The sequence below is a fragment of the Lissotriton helveticus genome, chromosome 5_1 (assembly GCF_964261635.1).
Source record: "Lissotriton helveticus chromosome 5_1, aLisHel1.1, whole genome shotgun sequence".
In the NCBI taxonomy this organism is placed as follows: Eukaryota; Metazoa; Chordata; class Amphibia; order Caudata; family Salamandridae; genus Lissotriton; species Lissotriton helveticus.
Genome location: NC_136065.1, coordinates 1,656,421,243 through 1,656,447,167, shown reverse-complemented (window position 1 = coordinate 1,656,447,167; position 25,925 = coordinate 1,656,421,243). Strand labels below are relative to the sequence as shown.

General features: G+C 52.8%; 2 gene segments (V, D, J or C); both read right to left on the bottom strand.

Moving 5' to 3' along the window:
* Positions 1-25,925, bottom strand: part of LOC144755687 (immunoglobulin alpha-2 heavy chain-like) — a 1,801,746-nt gene that overhangs the window by 315,996 nt on the left and 1,459,825 nt on the right.
* LOC144756503 (Ig gamma chain C region-like) overlaps positions 1-25,925 on the bottom strand; it is an 88,094-nt gene that overhangs the window by 17,664 nt on the left and 44,505 nt on the right.

Below are 25,925 nucleotides of genomic sequence, written 5' to 3'. Positions count from 1 at the left end.
TATAGGTCCCACCAGAAGTATTTTGGTTTGATATGAAAGACAAGTGGAGTCTGGTGTCACATTTTGAGGTTCCAGTCTAGATTATGGTATCCATCTCTGAAGATGAATTCCTCAATATTGATTAATCCTCTAAGAGGATGCACCTGGAGAACTGTTCCTAGTTTTGCGCTGCAGGGAATGGTGTTGGTGTCTATGAATTATGTCCTCCCGTCCAACCAACTGTGGATGTGTTTGTTCTATGATCTACAATCGGGGAAAAGAGTTAATGGAAACAAATTGATTGGATTGGAAGTATGCTTTAGCTAAATTTTAACTACACTAACAAAATTCAAAACATTTCCACGTTTTGTGCTATGGAAAAATCGCATAATTTCTCCAAATTTCACAGTATGATTTTTTGGGCAGCTTTCTTTTACTCATGCTCACGCGTTGCCTCAATAAGAGTCGCTGGAAAGCAGCATGAGTTTTTCTAGTTTTGAAGGTCATATTTAGGGAGAGGGCTGCCGATTCCTCCGGAGCTCACATTTCCTGAAGAATAAGGGCAGACAGGGATCAATCTAGAGACAGTTTAATGACATGATGAATGGCATAAACTAAGAATACAGTGAGTAGAGGCTCAAGAATACAGGAATGCACAAAGCACTTAAAGGCAAAGAGGGAGGAAGGACAAAGGCATTCAACTTCATAAAGGAAGCAAAAAGTACAATGTTATTTAAAGGTCCTATAATCTTCAGATCACACGTCATGAGAAGGAACCGAGGCCTTCGTTGGGTTTCCAGAGCGAGTCTCCATTCTCCTAGTAATGGGAGTTGCAAAGAGAATGGAGATTGCAAGGTGTGTTGGTGCACCACAACCACACCTGCTGTTTTCATACTGGGATCCACAACCAGGTCCCATGGTACATTCTGCATCACTAGAATGCAGTGATAGTGCTCCTCAGTCCTGCCCTAGTCCCCTGCTTGCATACGTCAAAATCGTCTACTATGCCAAGCTAGTACACGCATGGCTCTTGCAATGCACCTCAATTCTGGCCTGGACACCTCATTGCAATTGTAGCACAGAGTCGCACACAGAGCCCCTCCTCTGCAGCATCCCCCTGGAGTGCAGCACACAGCACTGAGATCAGCCCTCTACCAGTGCTTAATTTGCGCTGGTGGTTTCCAGGTTTCTAGTGTCTAGCACTGGCACTTAATCATCAACACCTACGCTTTTCATGACCACCAGTTAAGGACACATTCATTTATGGTAGGCAAGGGGAGATTAAGTGATTTGCCCAGAATCACACCTGACACCTTTACCCCTGGCTGTGCCAGTACTGGAACCCTAGGTCCAGTTTGCTGATGTACCGTAATGCTACTCTGAGGCATCCACTGATGTACTTCAAAGCCACTCTACAGCGTCAGCTGATGTACCTCAATGTTACTCTATGGCATCCACTGATGTACCTCAATGCTAGTCTATCGCATCCACTGATGTACCTCAATGCTAGTCTATCGCATCCACTGATGTACCTCAGTGCTAGTCTATCGCATCCACTGATGTACCTCAATGCTAGTCTATCGCATCCACTGATGTACCTCAATGCTACTCTTTGGCATCCACTGATGCACCTCAATGCTAATCTTTGGCACCCACCGATGTACCTCTTCACTACGCTACGGCATCCACCGATGTACCTCTTCACTACTCTATGGCATCCACCGATGTACCTCTTCACTACTCTACGGCATCCACTGATGTACCTCTTCACTACTCTATGGCATCCACCGATGTACCTCTTCACTACTCTACGGCATCCACCGATGTACCTCGTCACTACTCTATGGCATCCACTGATGCACCTCATCACTACTCTATAGCATCCACCAATGTACCTCTTCACTACTCTATGGCATCCATTGATGTACCTCTTCACTACTATATGTCATCTACTGATGTACCTCAATGCTACTCTGTGGCATCTGCTGATGTACCGCAATTCTACTCTGTGGCATCCACTGATGTACCTCAATGCTACTCTGTGGCATCCGCTGATGTACCTCAATGCTACTCTGTGGCATCCGCTGATGTACCTCAATGCTACTCTGTGGCATCCACTGACGTACCTCAATCCTACTCTGTGGCATCCGCTGATGTATCTCAACATTACTCTATGGCATCCACTGATGTACCTCAAGACTACTCTTTGGCATCCACTGATGTACCTCAAGACTACTCTATAGCATCCACTGATGTACCTCTTCACTACTATATGTCATCTACTGATGTACCTCAATGCTACTCTGTGGCATCCGCTGATGTACCGCAATGCTACTCTGTGGCATCCACTGATGTACCTCAATGCTACTCTGTGGCATCCGCTGATGTACCTCAATGCTACTCTGTGGCATCCACTGACGTACCTCAATCCTACTCTGTGGCATCCGCTGATGTATCTCAACATTACTCTATGGCATCCACTGATGTACCTCTTCACTACTCTATGGCATCCATTGATGTACCTCTTCACTACTATATGTCATCTACTGATGTACCGCAATGCTACTCTGTGGCATCCGCTGATGTACCGCAATGCTACTCTGTGGCATCCGCTGATGTACCTCAATGCTACTCTGTGGCATCCGCTGATGTACCTCAATGCTACTCTGTGGTATCCACTGACGTACCTCAATGCTACTCTGTGGCATCCACTGACGTACCTCAATGCTACTCTGTGGCATCCACTGACGTACCTCAATGCTACTCTGTGGCATCCACTGATGTACCTCAATGCTACTCTGTGGCATCCACTGATGTACCTCAATGCTACTCTGTGGCATCCACTGATGTACCTCAATGCTACTCTGTGGCATCCACTGATGTATCTCAATACTACTCTATGGTATCCACCGATGAACCTCAATGCTACTCTACGGAATCCACTTATGTACCTCAACGCTACTCTGTGGCATCCACTGACGTATCTCAATGCTACTCTGTGGCATCCACTGATGTATCTCAACACTACTCTATGGCATCCACTGATGTACCTCATTGCTACTCTGTGGCATCCACTGACGTATCTCAATGCTACTCTATGGCATCCACTGATGTACCTCAATGCTACTCTGTGGCATCCACTGATGTACCTCATTGCTACTCTGTGGCATCCACTGACGTATCTCAATGCTACTCTATGGCATCCACTGATGTACCTCAATGCTACTCTGTGGCATCCACTGATGTATCTCAATACTACTCTATGGTATCCACCGATGAACCTCAATGCTACTCTATGGCATCCACTGATGTACCTCAACGCTACTCTGTGGCATCCACTGACGTATCTCAATGCTACTCTGTGGCATCCACTGATGTATCTCAACACTACTCTATGGCATCCACTGATGTACCTCATTGCTACTCTGTGGCATCCACTGACGTATCTCAATGCTACTCTATGGCATCCACTGATGTACCTCAATGCTACTCTGTGGCATCCACTGATGTACCTCATTGCTACTCTGTGGCATCCACTGATGTATCTCAAAACTACTCTATAGCATCGGCTGATATACCTCAATGCTACTCTATGACAAACACCGATGTACCTCAATGCTACTTTGTGGCATCCGCTGATGTACCTCAATGCTACTCTGTGGCATCCGCTGATGTACCTCAATGCTACTCTATGGCATCCACTGATGTACCTCAATGCTACTCTGTGGCATCCACTGATGTACCTCATTGCTACTCTGTGGCATCCACTGACGTATCTCAATGCTACTCTATGGCATCCACTGATGTACCTCAATGCTACTCTGTGGCATCCACTGATGTACCTCATTGCTACTCTGTGGCATCCACTGATGTATCTCAACACTACTCTATAGCATCGGCTGATATACCTCAATGCTACTCTATGACAAACACCGATGTACCTCAATGCTACTCTATGACAAACACCGATGTACCTCAATGCTACTTTGTGGCATCCGCTGATGTACCTCAATGCTACTCTGTGGCATCCGCTGATGTACCTCAATGCTACTCTGTGGCATCCGCTGATGTACCTCAATGCTACTCTGTGGCATCCACTGACGTACCTCAATCCTACTCTATGGCATCCACTGATGTACCTCAATGCTACTCTATGGCATCCATTGATGTACCTCTTCACTACTCTTTGGCATCCACTGATGTACCTCTTCACTACTCTATGGCATACATTGATGTACCTCTTCACTACTATATGTCATCTACTGATGTACCTCAATGCTACTCTGTGGCATCCACTGATGTACCTCAATGCTACTCTGTGGCATCCGCTGATGTACCTCAATGCTACTCTGTGGCATCCGCTGATGTACCTCAATGCTACTCTGTGGCATCCACTGACGTACCTCAATCCTACTCTATGGCATCCACTGATGTACCTCAATGCTACTCTATGGCATCCATTGATGTACCTCTTCACTACTCTTTGGCATCCACTGATGTACCTCTTCACTACTCTATGGCATCCATTGATGTACCTCTTCACTACTATATGTCATCTACTGATGTACCTCAATGCTACTCTGTGGCATCCACTGATGTACCTCAATGCTACTCTGTGGCATCCGCTGATGTACCTCAATGCTACTCTGTGGCATCCGCTGATGTACCTCAATGCTACTCTGTGGCATCCACTGACGTACCTCAATCCTACTCTATGGCATCCACTGATGTACCTCAATGCTACTCTATGGCATCCATTGATGTACCTCTTCACTACTCTTTGGCATCCACTGATGTACCTCTTCACTACTCCATTGATGTACCTCTTCACTACTATATGTCATCTACTGATGTACCTCAATGCTACTCTGTGGCATCCACTGATGTACCTCAATGTTACTGTGTGGCATCCACTGATGTACCTCAATGTTACTGTGTGGCATTGGCTGATGTATCTCAATACTACTCTATGGTATCCACCGATGAACCTCAATGCTACTCTACGGAATCCACCAATGTACCTCTTCACTACTATATGTCATCTACTGATGTACCTCAATGCTACTCTGTGGCATCCACTGATGTACCTCAATGCTACTCTGTGGCATCCACTGATGTACCTCAATGTTACTGTGTGGCATCCACTGATGTACCTCAATGCTACTCTGTGGCATCCACTGACGTATCTCAACACTACTCTATGGCATCCACTGATGTACCTCATTGCTACTCTGTGGCATCCACTGACGTATCTCAACACTACTCTATGGCATCCACTGATGTACCTCATTGCTACTCTGTGGCATCCACTGATGTACCTCAATGCTACTCTGTGGCATCCACTGATGTACCTCAATCCTACTCTATGGCATCCACTGATGTACCTCAATGCTACTCTATGGCATCCACTGATGTACCTCAATGCTACTCTGTGGCATCCGCTGATGTACCGCAATGCTACTCTGTGGCATCCACTGATGTACCTCAATGTTACTGTGTGGCATCCGCTGATGTATCTCAATACTACTCTATGGTATCCACCGATGAACCTCAATGCTACTCTACGGAATCCACTTATGTACCTCAACGCTACTCTGTGGCATCCACTGACGTATCTCAACACTACTCTATGGCATCCACTGATGTACCTCATTGCTACTCTGTGGCATCCACTGACGTATCTCAATGCTACTCTATGGCACCCACTGATGTACCTCAATGCTACTCTGTGGCATCCGCTGATGTACCTCAATGCTACTCTATGGCATCCACTGATGTACCTCAATGCTACTCTGTGGCATCCACTGATGTACCTCATTGCTACTCTGTGGCATCCACTGACGTATCTCAATGCTACTCTATGGCATCCACTGATGTACCTCAATGCTACTCTGTGGCATCCACTGATGTACCTCATTGCTACTCTGTGGCATCCACTGATGTATCTCAACACTACTCTATAGCATCGGCTGATATACCTCAATGCTACTCTATGACAAACACCGATGTACCTCAATGCTACTCTATGACAAACACCGATGTACCTCAATGCTACTTTGTGGCATCCGCTGATGTACCTCAATGCTACTCTGTGGCATCCGCTGATGTACCTCAATGCTACTCTGTGGCATCCGCTGATGTACCTCAATGCTACTCTGTGGCATCCACTGACGTACCTCAATCCTACTCTATGGCATCCACTGATGTACCTCAATGCTACTCTATGGCATCCATTGATGTACCTCTTCACTACTCTTTGGCATCCACTGATGTACCTCTTCACTACTCTATGGCATCCATTGATGTACCTCTTCACTACTATATGTCATCTACTGATGTACCTCAATGCTACTCTGTGGCATCCACTGATGTACCTTAATGCTACTCTGTGGCATCCGCTGATGTACCTCAATGCTACTCTGTGGCATCCGCTGATGTACCTCAATGCTACTCTGTGGCATCCACTGACGTACCTCAATCCTACTCTATGGCATCCACTGATGTACCTCAATGCTACTCTATGGCATCCATTGATGTACCTCTTCACTACTCTTTGGCATCCACTGATGTACCTCTTCACTACTCTATGGCATCCATTGATGTACCTCTTCACTACTATATGTCATCTACTGATGTACCTCAATGCTACTCTGTGGCATCCACTGATGTACCTCAATGCTACTCTGTGGCATCCGCTGATGTACCTCAATGCTACTCTGTGGCATCCGCTGATGTACCTCAATGCTACTCTGTGGCATCCACTGACGTACCTCAATCCTACTCTATGGCATCCACTGATGTACCTCAATGCTACTCTATGGCATCCATTGATGTACCTCTTCACTACTCTTTGGCATCCACTGATGTACCTCTTCACAACTCTATGGCATCCATTGATGTACCTCTTCACTACTATATGTCATCTACTGATGTACCTCAATGCTACTCTGTGGCATCCACTGATGTACCTCAATGTTACTGTGTGGCATCCACTGATGTACCTCAATGTTACTGTGTGGCATTGGCTGATGTATCTCAATACTACTCTATGGTATCCACCGATGAACCTCAATGCTACTCTACGGAATCCACCAATGTACCTCTTCACTACTATATGTCATCTACTGATGTACCTCAATGCTACTCTGTGGCATCCACTGATGTACCTCAATGCTACTCTGTGGCATCCACTGATGTACCTCAATGTTACTGTGTGGCATCCACTGATGTACCTCAATGCTACTCTGTGGCATCCACTGACGTATCTCAACACTACTCTATGGCATCCACTGATGTACCTCATTGCTACTCTGTGGCATCCACTGACGTATCTCAACACTACTCTATGGCATCCACTGATGTACCTCATTGCTACTCTGTGGCATCCACTGATGTACCTCAATGCTACTCTGTGGCATCCACTGATGTACCTCAATCCTACTCTATGGCATCCACTGATGTACCTCAATGCTACTCTATGGCATCCACTGATGTACCTCAATGCTACTCTGTGGCATCCGCTGATGTACCGCAATGCTACTCTGTGGCATCCACTGATGTACCTCAATGTTACTGTGTGGCATCCGCTGATGTATCTCAATACTACTCTATGGTATCCACCGATGAACCTCAATGCTACTCTACGGAATCCACTTATGTACCTCAACGCTACTCTGTGGCATCCACTGACGTATCTCAACACTACTCTATGGCATCCACTGATGTACCTCATTGCTACTCTGTGGCATCCACTGATGTACCTCAATGCTACTCTGTGGCATCCACTGATGTACCTCAATCCTACTCTATGGCATCCACTGATGTACCTCAATGCTACTCTATGGCATCCACTGATGTACCTCAATGCTACTCTGTGGCATCCGCTGATGTACCGCAATGCTACTCTGTGGCATCCACTGATGTACCTCAATGTTACTGTGTGGCATCCGCTGATGTATCTCAATACTACTCTATGGTATCCACCGATGAACCTCAATGCTACTCTGTGGCATCCACTGACGTATCTCAACACTACTCTATGGCATCCACTGATGTACCTCATTGCTACTCTGTGGCATCCACTGACGTATCTCAATGCTACTCTATGGCATCCACTGATGTACCTCAATGCTACTCTGTGGCATCCACTGATGTATCTCAATGCTACTCTGTGGCATCCACTGATGTATCTCAACACTACTCTATGGCATCCACTGATGTACCTCATTGCTACTCTGTGGCATCCACTGACGTATCTCAATGCTACTCTATGGCATCCACTGATGTACCTCAATGCTACTCTGTGGCATCCACTGATGTACCTCATTGCTACTCTGTGGCATCCACTGATGTATCTCAACACTACTCTATAGCATCGGCTGATATACCTCAATGCTACTCTATGACAAACACCGATGTACCTCAATGCTACTTTGTGGCATCCGCTGATGTACCTCAATGCTACTCTGTGGCATCCGCTGATGTACCTCAATGCTACTCTATGGCATCCACTGATGTACCTCAATGCTACTCTGTGGCATCCACTGATGTACCTCATTGCTACTCTGTGGCATCCACTGACGTATCTCAATGCTACTCTATGGCATCCACTGATGTACCTCAATGCTACTCTGTGGCATCCACTGATGTACCTCATTGCTACTCTGTGGCATCCACTGATGTATCTCAACACTACTCTATAGCATCGGCTGATATACCTCAATGCTACTCTATGACAAACACCGATGTACCTCAATGCTACTCTATGACAAACACCGATGTACCTCAATGCTACTTTGTGGCATCCGCTGATGTACCTCAATGCTACTCTGTGGCATCCGCTGATGTACCTCAATGCTACTCTGTGGCATCCGCTGATGTACCTCAATGCTACTCTGTGGCATCCACTGACGTACCTCAATCCTACTCTATGGCATCCACTGATGTACCTCAATGCTACTCTATGGCATCCATTGATGTACCTCTTCACTACTCTTTGGCATCCACTGATGTACCTCTTCACTACTCTATGGCATCCATTGATGTACCTCTTCACTACTATATGTCATCTACTGATGTACCTCAATGCTACTCTGTGGCATCCACTGATGTACCTCAATGCTACTCTGTGGCATCCGCTGATGTACCTCAATGCTACTCTGTGGCATCCGCTGATGTACCTCAATGCTACTCTGTGGCATCCACTGACGTACCTCAATCCTACTCTATGGCATCCACTGATGTACCTCAATGCTACTCTATGGCATCCATTGATGTACCTCTTCACTACTCTTTGGCATCCACTGATGTACCTCTTCACTACTCTATGGCATCCATTGATGTACCTCTTCACTACTATATGTCATCTACTGATGTACCTCAATGCTACTCTGTGGCATCCACTGATGTACCTCAATGCTACTCTGTGGCATCCGCTGATGTACCTCAATGCTACTCTGTGGCATCCGCTGATGTACCTCAATGCTACTCTGTGGCATCCACTGACGTACCTCAATCCTACTCTATGGCATCCACTGATGTACCTCAATGCTACTCTATGGCATCCATTGATGTACCTCTTCACTACTCTTTGGCATCCACTGATGTACCTCTTCACTACTCTATGGCATCCATTGATGTACCTCTTCACTACTATATGTCATCTACTGATGTACCTCAATGCTACTCTGTGGCATCCACTGATGTACCTCAATGTTACTGTGTGGCATCCACTGATGTACCTCAATGTTACTGTGTGGCATTGGCTGATGTATCTCAATACTACTCTATGGTATCCACCGATGAACCTCAATGCTACTCTACGGAATCCACCAATGTACCTCTTCACTACTATATGTCATCTACTGATGTACCTCAATGCTACTCTGTGGCATCCACTGATGTACCTCAATGCTACTCTGTGGCATCCACTGATGTACCTCAATGTTACTGTGTGGCATCCACTGATGTACCTCAATGCTACTCTGTGGCATCCACTGACGTATCTCAACACTACTCTATGGCATCCACTGATGTACCTCATTGCTACTCTGTGGCATCCACTGACGTATCTCAACACTACTCTATGGCATCCACTGATGTACCTCATTGCTACTCTGTGGCATCCACTGATGTACCTCAATGCTACTCTGTGGCATCCACTGATGTACCTCAATCCTACTCTATGGCATCCACTGATGTACCTCAATGCTACTCTATGGCATCCACTGATGTACCTCAATGCTACTCTGTGGCATCCGCTGATGTACCGCAATGCTACTCTGTGGCATCCACTGATGTACCTCAATGTTACTGTGTGGCATCCGCTGATGTATCTCAATACTACTCTATGGTATCCACCGATGAACCTCAATGCTACTCTACGGAATCCACTTATGTACCTCAACGCTACTCTGTGGCATCCACTGACGTATCTCAACACTACTCTATGGCATCCACTGATGTACCTCATTGCTACTCTGTGGCATCCACTGATGTACCTCAATGCTACTCTGTGGCATCCACTGATGTACCTCAATCCTACTCTATGGCATCCACTGATGTACCTCAATGCTACTCTATGGCATCCACTGATGTACCTCAATGCTACTCTGTGGCATCCGCTGATGTACCGCAATGCTACTCTGTGGCATCCACTGATGTACCTCAATGTTACTGTGTGGCATCCGCTGATGTATCTCAATACTACTCTATGGTATCCACCGATGAACCTCAATGCTACTCTGTGGCATCCACTGACGTATCTCAACACTACTCTATGGCATCCACTGATGTACCTCATTGCTACTCTGTGGCATCCACTGACGCATCTCAATGCTACTCTATGGCATCCACTGATGTACCTCAATGCTACTCTGTGGCATCCACTGATGTACCTCAATGCTACTCTGTGGCATCCACTGATGTACCTCAACGCTACTCTGTGGCATCCACTGACGTATCTCAATGCTACTCTGTGGCATCCACTGATGTACCTCAATGCTACTCTGTGGCATCCACTGATGTACCTCAATGTTACTGTGTGGCATCCACTGATGTACCTCAATGCTACTCTGTGGCATCCACTGACGTATCTCAACACTACTCTATGGCATCCACTGATGTACCTCATTGCTACTCTGTGGCATCCACTGACGTATCTCAATGCTACTCTATGGCATCCACTGATGTACCTCATTGCTAATCTGTGGCATCCACTGATGTACCTCAATGCTACTCTGTGGCATCCACTGACGTACCTCAATCCTACTCTATGGCATCCGCTGATGTACCTCAATGCTACTCTGTGGCATCCGCTGATGTACCTCAATGCTACTCTGTGGCATCCACTGACGTACCTCAATGCTACTCTGTGGCATCCGCTGATGTACCTCAATCCTACTCTGTGGCATCCACTGATGTACCTCAATGCTACTCTGTGGCATCCGCTGATGTACCTCAATGCTACTCTGTGGCATCCACTGACGTACCTCAATCCTACTCTGTGGCATCCACTGATGTACCTCAATGCTACTCTGTGGCATCCACTGACGTACCTCAATCCTACTCTATGGCATCCACTGATGTACCTCTTCACTACTCTATGGCATCCATTGATGTACCTCTTCACTACTATATGTCATCTACTGATGTACCTCAATGCTACTCTATGGCATCCACTGATGTACCTCAATGCTACTCTGTGGCATCCACTGATGTACCTCAATGCTACTCTGTGGCATCCACTGACGTATCTCAATGCTACTCTGTGGCATCCACTGATGTATCTCAACACTACTCTATAGCATCGGCTGATATACCTCAATGCTACTCTGTGGCATCCACTGATGTACCTCAATGTTACTGTGTGGCATCCACTGATGTACCTCAATGTTACTGTGTGGCATTGGCTGATGTATCTCAATACTACTCTATGGTATCCACCGATGAACCTCAATGCTACTCTACGGAATCCACTTATGTACCTCAACGCTACTCTGTGGCATCCACTGACGTATCTCAATGCTACTCTGTGGCATCCACTGATGTATCTCAACACTACTCTATGGCATCCACTGATGTACCTCATTGCTACTCTGTGGCATCCACTGACGTATCTCAACACTACTCTATGGCATCCACTGATGTACCTCAACGCTACTCTGTGGCATCCACTGACGTATCTCAATGCTACTCTGTGGCATCCACTGATGTATCTCAACACTACTCTATAGCATCGGCTGATATACCTCAATGCTACTCTGTGGCATCCACTGATGTACCTCAATGTTACTGTGTGGCATCCACTGATGTACCTCAATGTTACTGTGTGGCATTGGCTGATGTATCTCAATACTACTCTATGGTATCCACCGATGAACCTCAATGCTACTCTACGGAATCCACTTATGTACCTCAACGCTACTCTGTGGCATCCACTGACGTATCTCAATGCTACTCTGTGGCATCCACTGATGTATCTCAACACTACTCTATGGCATCCACTGATGTACCTCATTGCTACTCTGTGGCATCCACTGACGTATCTCAATGCTACTCTGTGGCATCCACTGATGTATCTCAACACTACTCTATAGCATCGGCTGATATACCTCAATGCTACTCTATGACAAACACCGATGTACCTCAATGCTACTCTATGACAAACACCGATGTACCTCATTGCTACTCTATAGCATCGGCTGATATACCTCAATGCTACTCTATGACAAACACCAATGTACCTCAATGCTACTTTGTGGCATCCGCTGATGTACCTCTTCACTACTCTATGGCATCTGCCGATGTACCTCAATGCTACACTATAACATCCACCGATGTACCTCAATGCTATTCTGTGGCATCCGCTGATGTATCTAAGCACTACTCTATGGCATCTGCTGATGTATCTCTTCACTACTCTATGGCATTCACCGACGTACCTCAACGCTACTCAAAGGCATCCACCGATGCCCCTCAATGCTACTCTATAGCAGCAGCTGATGTACTGCAACACTACTCTGTGCCGTCCCCCAATGTATCTCAATGCCACTCAATGGCATCCACTGATGTACACCAACACTACTCTATGGCATCCGCCAATGTCCCTCAATGCTACTCTATGGCATCCTCTGATGTACCTCAATGCTACTCTATGGCATCCAACGATGTACCTCTTCGCTACTCTATGGCACCAGCTGATGTACCTCAATGATAATCTATGGCAACTCTATGGCATCCTCTGATGTACCTTATTGCTACTTTGTGGCATCCGCTGATGTACCTCAACCTAAATCTATGAAATATGCTGATTTTACAGATAAATTCCAATTTTATAAAGCATATGCCTCAATTTTTCTGCTTCACTGTACTCAACGGTTATTATTATTTCCACTGTGGCCCAATGTACCAGCCTTCACGGATGAAAGGCTTGGCCAGCCCTACCGCGTTTGAACCTGAGGGCTTTTCATTGATGCTAGCCGCGAACAGTTACCTCCCTGCGCGTTCTCTTCCTCCTGTGTCCTGAAGCCCACCCACCTCTTCCAGTGCCAGTGCACCATCCACCTCTGGCCGCGCACCATTCTGTTGGGTACTAATGCCACTGCAGTATTTGCACTCGTACATAGATCTTGCAGTGCACCCTTCTGCACAGAGCTCCTGCCAGTGCAGTATCAAGTCTCAGCAATCTGTCACTGCAGTACAAGGACTCAGCACTCTGCCACTGTAGTATTAGCACTCATCACCCCTGCCTCTACAGTACTCTCACGCACAGTTCTTGCAGTGCACTGAGTGCTGGAACTGGAAAAGCTTACTTTGGGAACCCATAAATTGGGGGTAAGGGCATGGCAAAGGAAAGGGTGGCGTCACGAGGGCAGAGCCATGAAGAGCAGTTTGACACTTAACCTATAGATTTTGTTTTAAAATATAGCTCAATGAAATAGGCAACAAGAACACATTTGACAGTAAATATGTTCTGGTTAATTAATTGGCGACAAAGAGGCTGCTATTTGGTTTTTTTTTTTAAATCGCATAGAGTTAAGGTACTTGCTACTGAGATCTCGATCTGCCAACAAATTAAAGGCATAATAATAATGGTAAGATAACTCTGATAGTTATGCACTTGCTTGAGAGATTTGTGTCTTGCCAAGTTACGCAAGGAAACAAGGTCATTCTTTGTTCAACGCTCTGATACCTTTGGATCATGTTTGCACCTTATAAAAATATCTGAATAAACACATTTTGAACCAGCATCAGCCAGTACTTGTGCATTCATAATAGCCAAACTGAGCTCTGCCAAAGCACCTCATTTGTTATCTGAGGCACAGCCAACATTAAAGTTTGCTGATCCGCAGTTATCCCTTCAAAAGCATATGAACCTTGGCCTGTGGCAACCACTGTAGGGCCATTACAGATGTCTTACTGAAAGAAGCCGCAGTCCTAATATTCCAGTGCTTGCACCACTGCATTCCCTATTGGTCTAATGCTGGATGCCACACACAGCTCTGTGAATATCCTCATTCCCGACCAGCAACGACCTCTGTGGTTCCAGAACACGGGCCCACCCAGGGCTCGGCTGATGTACCCCAATCCAGGCAGGAGGACTGCTTTGCAATGGAGGCTTGGAGTTACACCCATCACTGTGTGCATCGCAACCTGTCACAGTACACTACTGCTACTCAGCTCTGGGAATACACCTCATCTTGAAACATGCAATGCTCTTTTAGCATCCTGAATTGCCAGCACACCTCACTCCAACTTAAACCACTCCTGCTATTCCATCCCTGGGACAGCTGCGCCTCTGCGTGTCAATGCTGACCAGTATCCCCTACTTTTACATCCCTGGGACAGCTGCGCCTCTGCGTGTCAATGCTGACCTCTACATCCTTACTTTTACATCCCTGGGACCGCTGCTCCTCCGCATGTCAATGCTGACCTCTAGCCCCTACTTTTACATCCCTGGGACAGCTGTGCCTCCGCATGTCAATGCAGACCTCTACACCCTTACTTTTACATCCCTGGAACAGCTTTGCCGCTGCATGTCAATGCTAACCTCTACGCCTCTACTTTTACATCCCTGGCACAGCTGCGCCTCTGCATGCCAATGCTTCCCTCTACGTCCCTACTTTTACATCCCTGGAACAGCTGCACCTCTGCATGTCCATGCTGACTTCTACGCCCCTACTTTTACATCCCTGGGACAGCTGCAACTCTGCTTGTCAATGCTGACCTCTACACCCTTACTTTTACATCCCTGGGACAGCTGCGCCTCTGCATGTAAATGCTGAACTCTACGCGCACCTAATTTTACATCCCTGGGACAGCTGCACCTCTGCATATCAATGCTGACCTCTACGCGCCCCTAATTTTACATCCTTGGGACAGCTGCGCCTCTGCATATCAATGCTGACCTCTACGCGCCCCTAGTTTTACATCCCTGGGACAGCTGCGCCTCTGCATATCAATGCTGACGTCTACGCACCTACTTTTACATCCCTGGGACAGCTGAGCCTCTGCATGTCAATGCTGACCTCTAGCCCCTACTTTTACATCCCTGGGACCGCTGCTCCTCCGCATGTCAATGCTGACATCTAAGCACCTACTTTTACATCCCTGGGACAGCTGTGCCTCTGCTTGTCAATGCTGACCTCTACACCCTTACCTTTACATCCCTGGGACCGCTGCGCCGCTGCATGTCAATGCTGACGTCTACGCACCTACTTTTACATCCTTGAGACAGCTGCACCTCCGCATGTCAATGCTGACCTCTACGCGCCCCTAATTTAAATTCCTGAGACAGCTGCACCTCCGCATGTCAATGCTGATGTCTACGCCCCTACTTTTACATCCCTGGGACAGCTGCACCTCTGCATGTCAATGCTGACCTCTACGCGCCCCTAATTTTACATCCCTGAGACAGCTGCACCTCCGCATGTCAATGCTGACGTCTAAGCACCTACTTTTACATCCCTGAGACAGCTGCACCTCCGCATGTCAATGCTGACCTCTACGCGCCCCTAATTTTACATCCCTGAGACAGCTGCACCTCCGCATGTCAATGCTGATGTCTACGCCCCTACTTTTACATCCCTGGGACAGCTGCACCTCTGCATGTCAATGCTGACCTCTACGCACCCCTAATTTTACATCCCTGAGACAGCTGCACCTCCGCATGTCAATGCTGATGTCTACGCCCCTACTTTTACATCCCTGGGACAGCTGCACCTCCGCATGTCAATGCTGACGTCTAAGCACCTACTTTTACATCCCTGAGACAGCTGCGCCTCCGCATGTCAATGCTGACCTCTACGCGCCCCTAATTTTACATCCCTGAGACAGCTGCACCTCCGCATGTCAATGCTGATGTCTACGCCCCTACTTTTACATCCCTGGGACAGCTGCACCTCTGCATGTCAATGCTGACCTCTACGCACCCCTAATTTTACATCCCTGAGACAGCTGCACCTCCGCATGTCAATGCTGACCTCTACGCACCCCTAATTTTACATCCCTGAGACAGCTGCACCTCCGCATGTCAATGCTGACCTCTACGCGCCCCTAATTTTACATCCCTGAGACAGCTGCACCTCCGCATGTCAATGCTGACCTCTACGCGCCCCTAATTTTACATCCCTGAGACAGCTGCACCTCCGCATGTCAATGCTGACCTCTACGCGCCCCTAATTTTACATCCCTGAGACAGCTGCACCTCCGCATGTCAATGCTGACCTCTACGCACCTACTTTTACATCCTTGGGACAGCTGCTCCTCCGCATGTCAATGCTGACCTCTTGGCCCTTACTTTTACATCCCTGGGACAGCTGCGCCTCTGCATATCAATGCTGACCTCTAGCCCCTACTTTTACATCCCTGGGACAGCTGCTCCTCCGCATATCAATGCTGACCTCTAGCCCCTACTTTTACATCCCTGGGACAGCTGCGCCTCCGCATGTCAATGCTGACCTCTAGCCCCTACTTTTACATCCCTGGGACAGCTGCGCCTCTGCATATCAATGCTGACCTCAAGCCCCTACTTTTACATCCCTGGGACAGCTGCGCCTCTGCATTTCAATGCTCGACCTCTACATCCCTACTTTTACATCCCTGGGACAGCTGAGCCTCTGCGTGTCAATGCTGACCTCTGGCCCCTACTTTTACATCCCTGGGACAGCTGTGCCTCTGCGTGTCAATGCTGACCTCTACACCCTTACCTTTACATCCCTGGGACTGCTGAGCCTCTGCAAGTCAATGCCGACCTCTAGCCCCTACTTTTACATCCCTGGGGCAGCTGCGCCTCTGCATTTCAATGCTCGACCTCTACATCCCTACTTTTACATCCCTGGGACAGCTGAGCCTTTGCATGTCAATGCTGACCTCTACGCACCCCTAATTTTACATCCCTGGGGCAGCTGCGCCTCTGCATTTCAATGCTCGACCTCTACACCCCTACTTTTACATCCCTGGGACAGCTGAGCCTCTGCGTGTCAATGCTGACCTCTGGCCCCTACTTTTACATCCCTGGGGCAGCTGCGCCTCTGCATTTCAAAGCTCGACCTCTACATCCCTACTTTTACATCCCTGGGACAGCTGCGCCTCTGCATGTCAATGCTGACCTCTAGCCCCTACTTTTACATCCCTGGGGCAGCTGCGCCTCTGCATTTCAATGCTCGACCTCTACATCCCTACTTTTACATCCCTGGGACAGTTGAGCCTCTGCATGTCAATGCTGACCTCTTCTACACCCTTACTTTACATCCCTTGGACAGCTGCTCCTCTGCACGGAGAGACGCCGACTGGGGCTGCAGCACCTCTGGCAGTTCTGATGATGGCCATCAGCCTTCCTGCTACATCTCTGGCAGCTCTGCTGATGCACATCTGCTCTGACCTGCAGCACCTCTTGCAGCTCTGCTGATGACCATCAGTTCTAACCTGCAGCATCTCGGCAGCTCTCCTGATGCACATCAGCCCTCCTGTCGTACCTCTTGCAGCTCTTCTGGTGCACATCAGCCCTGACCTGCAGCACCTTTTGCAGCTCTTCTGATGCACACCAGCCCTGAGCTGCAGCACCTCTTGCAGCTCTGGTGATGCGCATCAGCCCTGACCTGCAGCACCTCTGGCAGTTCTGATGATGGCCATCAGCCTTCCTGCTACACCTTTTGCAGCTCTCCTGATGCACATCAGCTCTGACCTGCAGCACCTCTTGAAGCTCTGCTGATGGCCGCCAGTTCTAACCTGCGGCATCTCGGCAGCTCTCCTGATGCACATCAGCCCTCCTGCCGCTCCTCTTGCAGTTCTTCTGATGCACATCAGCCCAGTCCTGCAGCACCTCTTTCAGGCCAATTACTGCGCAACAGCCCTCCTGCCGCACTTCTTGCCTCTTTGCTGATGGCCTGCAGCACCGGCTGAGATTTAGATTTACGTACCTGCACAAACCCCTGCTGATGCACATCAGCTCCAACCTGCAGCACCTCTTGCAGCTCTGCTGATGCACATCAGCTCTGACCTGCAGCACCTCTTGCAGCTCTGCTGATGCACATCAGCTCTGACCTGCAGCACCTCTTGCAGCTCTGCTGATGCACATCACCTCTGACCTGCAGCACCTCTTGCAGCTCTGCTGGTGTACATCAGCCCTGCCCTGCAGCACCTCTTGCAGCTCTGCTGATTCACATCAGCCCTGCAGCACCTCTTATAGCTCTGCTGATGCCCATCGGCTCTGACCTGCAGCACCTCTTGCAGCTCTGCTGATGCACATCAGCCCTGCCCTGCAGCACCTCTTATAGCTCTGCTGATGCACATCGGCTCTGACCTGCAGCACCTTTTATTTGCAGCAGTGGGAGCGCCTCAGCGGTGCCACAACTGCTCTTTTCTGGCATGAAGCACCCCCTCTTCCTCTAGTACTGAACCCACGTTCAACAACCTTCAATGAACCAGCCTGTCCTGCAGCTCACAACTGGATTCCAGTGCTGAGCTTCACACATAGCTCTGCCAGAGCACCCCACTATCGGTATGCGTCACAGTGCCCAAGCCCTGCCAGGGCTGGCACTGAAGCCTGGCCTTGTCTCTGCACCTCAGTGGTGACATGCGGCACCGCTGATCTTCTCTTCCAGTGCTGAGCTTCACACATAGCTCTGCCAGAGCACCCCGCCCTGCCAATGCCCTGCCAAGGTTAGAACTGAAACCCAGCTTTGCCAATGCACCTGTGCTGAGAAGCTGCCCCCACTCTATTCTAGTACAGAGCCGGGTCCTATCCAGAGCACTTTTATTGCAAGAATTACTGGATCGGTACCACTACTTTTCCCCCGTGCTGGGACCCACACAGAGCCCCGCCCGTGATTTTCAATCAGAACTGTTCACATTCTGTTACACATTCAGTCCCAGCTCCGCCAGTGCCCCTCAACCCTTGACCTTAGCTCTCTATTGCTCGTCCATGTATTGATCAAGAGAGCTTTCTCAATGCATCCCTGGCAATGCACCTCCAGCTGTTCTATTCCAGTAGTTCACACTCAGTTTACCCGTGCACCTCCCTCTAGGCCTGCAGTAGCCCAGCTGTGCCACACCCGAGCCAGTCACAGGGCTCTGCCGGTGCACCTCACTATAGGCCTACGGCAGACCTGCTGTCCCACATCTGAGTCAGTCACAGGGCTCTGCCGGTGCACTTCGCTCAGGCCTGCAGTAGCCCAGCTGTGCCACACCCGAGCCAGTCACAGGGCTCTGCCGGTGCACCTCGCTCCAGGCCTGCAGCAGCCCCGCTGTCCCATACCTGAGCCAGTCACAGGGCTCTGCCATTGCACCTCGCTCCAGGCCTGCAGCAACCCCGCTGTCCCATACCTGAGCCAGTCACAGTGCTCTGCCAGTGCACCTCGCTCTTGTCCTGCAGCAGCTCCACTGTCCCACACCCAGCCAGTCACAGCCCCTACCAGTGCACCATGCTCTAGGCCTGCAGCAGCCATGATGTCCCAAACCTTGGTCAGTCACAGGGCTCTGCCGGTGCACCTCGCTCCGGGCCTGCAGCAGCCCCGCTGTCCCACACCTGAGCCAGTCACAGGGCTCTGCCGGTGCACCTCGCTCCGGGCCTGCAGCAGCCCCTCTGTCCCATACCTGAGCCAGTCACAGTGCTCTGCCATTGCACCTCGCTCTTGTCCTGCAGCAGCTCCACTGTCCCACACCCAGCCAGTCACAGGGCTCTGCCGGTGCACGTCGCTCTGGGCCAGCAGTGGCCCGCTGTCCCACACCCGAGTCAGACACAGGGCTCTGCCGGTGCACCTCGCTCTGGGCCAGCAGTGGCCCGCTGTCCCACACCCGAGCCAGTCACAGGGCTCTGCCGGTGCACCTCGCTCCGGGCCTGCAGCAGCCCCGCTGTCCCACACCTGAGCCAGTCACAGGGCTCTGCCGGTGCACGTCGCTCTGGGCCAGCAGTGGCCCGCTGTAACACACCCGAGTCAGATACAGGGCTCTGCCGGTGCACCTCGCTCCCACACCCGAGCCAGTCACAGGGCTCTGCCGGTGCACCTTGCTCCGGGCCAACAGTGGCCCGCTGTCCCACACCCGAGTCAGACACAGGGCTCTGCCGGTGCACCTCGCTCCAGGCCTGCAGCAGCCCCGCTGTCCCACACCCGAACCAGTCACAGGGCTCTGCCGGTGCACCTCCCTCCAGGCCTGCAGCAGCCCCACTGTCCCACACCCGAACCAGTCACAGGGCTCTGCCGGTGCACCTCGCTCCAGGCCTGCAGCAGCCCCGCTGTCCCACACCAGAGCCAGTCACAGTGCTCTGCCGGTGCACCTCGCTCTACGCCTGCAGCAACCCGCTGTCCCACACCCGAGCCAGTCACAGGGCTCTAACGGTGCACTTTGCTGTAGGCCTGCAGCAGCCCCGCTGTCCCACACCTGAGCCAGTCACAGGGCTCTACCGGTGCACCTCGCTCTGCCCTGCAGCAGCCCTGCTGTCCCACCCCTGAGCCAGTCACAGCCTCCTAATGGTGCACCGTGCTCTAGGCCTGCAGCAGCCGTGATGTCCCAAATCCTTGGTCAATCACAGGGCTCTGCCAGAGCACCTCACTCTAGGCCTGCGGCAGACCTGCTGTCCCACATCTGAGTCAGTCACAGGGCTCTGCCGGTGCCCCTCGCACCAGGCCTGCAGCAGCCCTGCTGTCCCATACCTGAGCCAGTCACAGCGCTCTGCCAGTGCACCTCGCTTTGGGTCTGCAGTGGCCCGCTGCCTCCCACCCAAGCCAGTCACAGGGCTCCGCCGGTGCACCTCGCTCCGGGCCTGCGGAAGTCCTGCTGTCCCACACCTGAGCCAGTCACAGCGCTCAGCCGGTGCACCTCGCTCTAAGCCTGCAGAAGCACTGCTGTCCCACACCTGAGCGAATCACAGTGCCTTGCCAGTGCACCTCGCTCTAGGCCTACAGCAACCCTGCTGATCCGACACCTGAGCCAATCACAGTCCTCTGCCAGTGCACCTCGCTCTAGGCCTGCAGCAGCCCTGCTGTCCCACCCCCGAGCCAGTCACAAGGCTCTGCTGGTGCACCTCGCTCTGGGCCTGCAGCGGCCCCGCTGTCTTACACCCAAGCCAGTTACAGGGCTCTGCCGGTGCACCTCGCTCTGGGCCAGCAGTGGCCCGCTGTCCCACACCCGAGCCAGTCACAGGGCTCTGCCGGTGCACCTCGCTCCGGGCCTGCAGCAGCCCCGCTGTCCCACACCTGAGCCAGTCACAGGGCTCTGCCAGTGCACGTCGCTCTGGGCCAGCAGTGGCCCGCTGTAACACACCCGAGTCAGATACAGGGCTCTGCCGGTGCACCTCGCTCCCACACCCGAGCCAGTCACAGGGCTCTGCCGGTGCACCTTGCTCCGGGCCAACAGTGGCCCGCTGTCCCACACCCGAGTCAGACACAGGGCTCTGCCGGTGCACCTCGCTCCAGGCCTGCAGCAGCCCCGCTGTCCCACACCCGAACCAGTCACAGGGCTCTGCCGGTGCACCTCCCTCCAGGCCTGCAGCAGCCCCGCTGTCCCACACCCGAACCAGTCACAGGGCTCTGCCGGTGCACCTCGCTCCAGGCCTGCAGCAGCCCCGCTGTCCCACACCAGAGCCAGTCACAGTGCTCTGCCAGTGCACCTCGCTCTACGCCTGCAGCAACCCGCTGTCCCACACCCGAGCCAGTCACAGGGCTCTGACGGTGCACTTTGCTGTAGGCCTGCAGCAGCCCCGCTGTCCCACACCTGAGCCAGTCACAGGGCTCTACCGGTGCACCTCGCTCTGCCCTGCAGCAGCCCTGCTGTCCCACCCCTGAGCCAGTCATAGCCTCCTACTGGTGCACCGTGCTCTAGGCCTGCAGCAGCCGTGATGTCCCAAACCTTGGTCAATCACAGGGCTCTGCCAGTGCACCTCACTCTAGGCCTGCGGCAGACCTGCTGTCCCACATCTGAGTCAGTCACAGGGCTCTGCCGGTGCCCCTTGCACCAGGCCTGCAGCAGCCCTGCTGTCCCATACCTGAGCCAGTCACAGCGCTCTGCCAGTGCACCTCGCTTCGGGTCTGCAGTGGCCCGCTGCCTCCCACCCAAGCCAGTCACAGGGCTCCGCCGGTGCACCTCGCTCCGGGCCTGCGGAAGTCCTGCTGTCCCACACCTGAGCCAGTCACAGCGCTCAGCCGGTGCACCTCGCTCTAAGCCTGCAGAAGCACTGCTGTCCCACACCTGAGCGAATCACAGTGCCTTGCCAGTGCACCTCGCTCTAGGCCTACAGCAACCCTGCTGATCCGACACCTGAGCCAATCACAGTCCTCTGCCAGTGCACCTCGCTCTAGGCCTGCAGCAGCCCTGCTGTCCCACCCCCGAGCCAGTCACAAGGCTCTGCTGGTGCACCTCGCTCTGGGCCTGCAGCGGCCCCGCTGTCTTACACCCAAGCCAGTTACAGGGCTCTGCCGGTGCACCTCGCTCCGGGCCTGCAGCAGCCCCGCTGTCCCACACCAGAGCCAGTCACAGGGCTCTGCCAGTGCACCTCGCCCTAGGCCTGCAGCAGCCCCTCTGTCCCACAACCGAGCCAGTCACAGGGTTCTGCCGGTGTACCTCGCCCAAGGCCTGCAGCAGCCCCTCTGTCCCACACCCGAGCCAGTCACAGGGCTCTGCCGGTGTACCTCGCCCTAGGCCTGCAGCACCCCCTCTGTCCCACACCCGAGCCCGTCACAGGGCTCTGAAGGTGCACTTCGATCTAGGCCTGCAGCAGCCCTGCTGTCCCACACCCAGCCAGTCACGGCCACTACCGGTGCACCATGCTCTAGGCCTGCAGCAGCCATGATGTCCCAAACCTTGGTCAATCACAGGGCTCTGCCAGTGCACCTCACTATAGGCCTGCGGCTGACCTGCTGTCCCACACCTGAGTCAGTCACAGGGCTCTGCCGGTGCACCTCGCTCCGGGCCTGCAGCAGCCCTGGTGTCCCACACCAGAGCCAGTCACAGGGCTCTGCCAGTACACCTCGCTCCAGGCCTGCACAGCCCTGCTGTCCCACACCTGTGCCAGTCACCGGGGTCTGCCGGTACACCTCGCTCTACGCCTGCAGAAACACTGCTGTCCTACACCTGAGCGAATCACAGTGCCTTGCCAATGCACCACGCTCTAGGCCTACAGCAACCCTGCTGATCCCACACCCGCTCCAGTCACAGGGCTCTGCCAGTGCACCTCCCTCTAGGCCTGCAGCAGCCCTGCTGATCCCACACCCGCTCCAGTCACAGGGCTCTGCTGGTGCACCTCCCTCTAGGCCTGCAGCAGCCCTGCTGTCCTACACCTGAGCCAGTCACCGGGCTCTGCCAGTGCCCCTCGCTCTAGGCCTGCAGCAGCCATGCTGTCCCACACCCAAGCCAGTCACAGGGCTCTGCCGGTGCACCTCCCTCTAGGCCTGCAGCAGCCCTGCTCTCCTACGCCTGAGCCAGTCACCGGGCTCTGCCAGTGTCCCTCGCTCTAGGCCTGCAGCAGGCCTGCTGTTCCACACCTGAACCACTCACAGTGCTCTGCCATTGCACCTCGCTCTAGGCCCGCAGCAGCCCTGCTGTCCCACACCCGAGCCAGTCACAGGGCTCTGCCGGTGCACCTCGCTCTGGGAGTGCAGCAGCACAGCTGTCCCACACCAGAGCCAGTCACAGGGCTCGGCCAGTGCACCTCGCTCCGGGCCTGCAGCAGCCCTGCTGTCCCACACCCGAGAGAGTTACAGGGCTCTGCCGGTGAACCTCCATCTAGGCCTGCAGCAACCCCGCTGACCCACCCCGAGCCAGTCACAGGGCTCTGCTGGTGCACCTCGCTCTAGGCCTGCAGCAGCCCTGCTGTCCCACATCCGAGCCAGTTACAGGGCTCTGCCGGTACACCTCGCTCCGGGCCTGCAGCAGCCCCGCTGTCCCACACCTGAGCCAGTCACAGCGCTCTGCCGGTGCACCTCGCTCCGGGTCTGCAGTGGCCCGCTGCCTCACACCCAAGCCAGTCACAGGGCTCTGTTGGTGCACCTTGCTCTAGGCCTGCAGCGGCCCTGCTGTCCCACATCCAAGCCAGTTACAGGGCTTTGCCGGTGCACCTCGCTCTGGGCCTGCAGCAGCCCCGCTGTCCCACAGCAGAGCCAGTCACAGGGCTCTGCCGGTGCACCTCGCTCCGGGCCTGCAGCAGCCCTGCTGTCCCACACCCGAGAGAGTTACAGGACTCTGCCGGTGAACCTCCATCTAGGCCTGCAGCAACCCCGCTGTCCCACCCCGAGCCAGTCACAGGGCTCTGCTGGTGCACCTCGCTCTAGGCCTGCAGCGGCCCTGCTGTCCCACATCCGAGCCAGTTACAGGGCTCTGCCGGTGCACCTCGCTCTGGGCCTGTAGCAGCCCTGCTGTCCCGCACCAGAGCCAGTCACAGGCCTCGGCCAGTGCACCTCGCTCCGGGCCTGCAGCAGCCATGCTGTCCCACACCCGAGAGAGTTACAGGGCTCTGCCGGTGAACCTCCATCTAGGCCTGCAGCAACCCCGCTGTCCCACCCCGAGCCAGTCACAGGGCTCTGCTGGTGCACCTCGCTCCGGGTCTGCAGTGGCCCGCTGCCTCACACCCAAGCCAGTCACAGGGCTCTGTTGGTGCACCTTGCTTTAGGCCTGCAGCGGCCCTGCTGTCCCACATCCGAGCCAGTTACAGGGCTCTGCCGGTGCACCTCGCTCTGGGCCTGCAGCAGCCCCGCTGTCCCACACCAGAGCCAGTCACAGGGCTCTGCCGGTGCACCTCGCTCCGGGCCTGCAGCTGCCCTTCAGTCCCACACCCGAACCAGTCACAGGGCTCTGCCGGTGCACCTCGCTCTGGGCCTGCAGCAGCCCTGCTCTCCCACACCCGGGCCAGTCACACCGCTCTGCTGGTGCACCTCACTCTGGGCCTGCAGCAGCCCTGCTGGCCTACACCTGAGCCCGTCACAGCGTCCTACCAGTGCACCTCGCTCTGAACCTGCCGCTGGCCTGCTGTCCCTCACCTGAGCCAGTCACAGGGCTCTGCCACTGCACCTCGCTCCGGGCCTGCAGCAGCCCTGCTGTCCCACTCCTGAGCCAGTCACAGGGCTCTGCCGGTGCACCTCGCTCCGGGCCTGCAGCAGCCCTGCTGTCCCACTCCTGAGCCAGTCGCAGGGCTCTGCCGGTGCACCTCGCTCTGGGTCTGCAGCAGCCCTGCTGTCCCACTCCTGGGCCAGTCACAGGGCTCTGCCGGTGCACCTCGCTCTGGGTCTGCAGCAGCCCTGCTGTCCCACTCCTGAGCGAGTCACAGGGCTCTGCCGGTGCACCTCGCTCCGGATCTGCAGCAGCCCTGCTGTCCCACTCCTGAGCCAGTCACTGGGCTCTGCCGGTGCACATCGCTCCGGGTCTGCAGCAGCCCTGCTGTCCCACTCCTGAGCCAGTCACTGGGCTCTGCCGGTGCACATCGCTCCGGGCCTGCAGCAGCCCTGCTGTCCCACTCC